We start from the raw sequence: 302 nt of genomic DNA, 5'->3' as shown, positions 1-302 counted from the left end.
TTGGGAAAGACGAGAGAGCATTTTGCTGAGTAATATATCTCAGTCACATAAGGATTAACAATGCATAAGGCCATTACAGTGATAATAAGAGGATGACTGAGCAAGATATGTACAAATGTTCATAATGGAAGGTGAGAAAAAAGGATTGAAAAAAGAGAAAAGAAGAAAAATCGCTGGGATAGCAGAGGTTGATGAGTGGAGGGGGTAGAAATATTGGGAAATGTTCAATGGTGAGATGATTACGGATAATAGGTGCAGAGCAATGGAAATTAAATTATAATTACTTGATTGACTATATAAAA

This window comes from Elephantulus edwardii, unplaced genomic scaffold (genome assembly GCF_000299155.1).
Source record: "Elephantulus edwardii isolate Elephantulus edwardi_28Jun2011 unplaced genomic scaffold, EleEdw1.0 scaffold00119, whole genome shotgun sequence".
Classification (NCBI taxonomy): Eukaryota; Metazoa; Chordata; class Mammalia; order Macroscelidea; family Macroscelididae; genus Elephantulus; species Elephantulus edwardii.
This window is presented reverse-complemented; position numbering follows the sequence as displayed.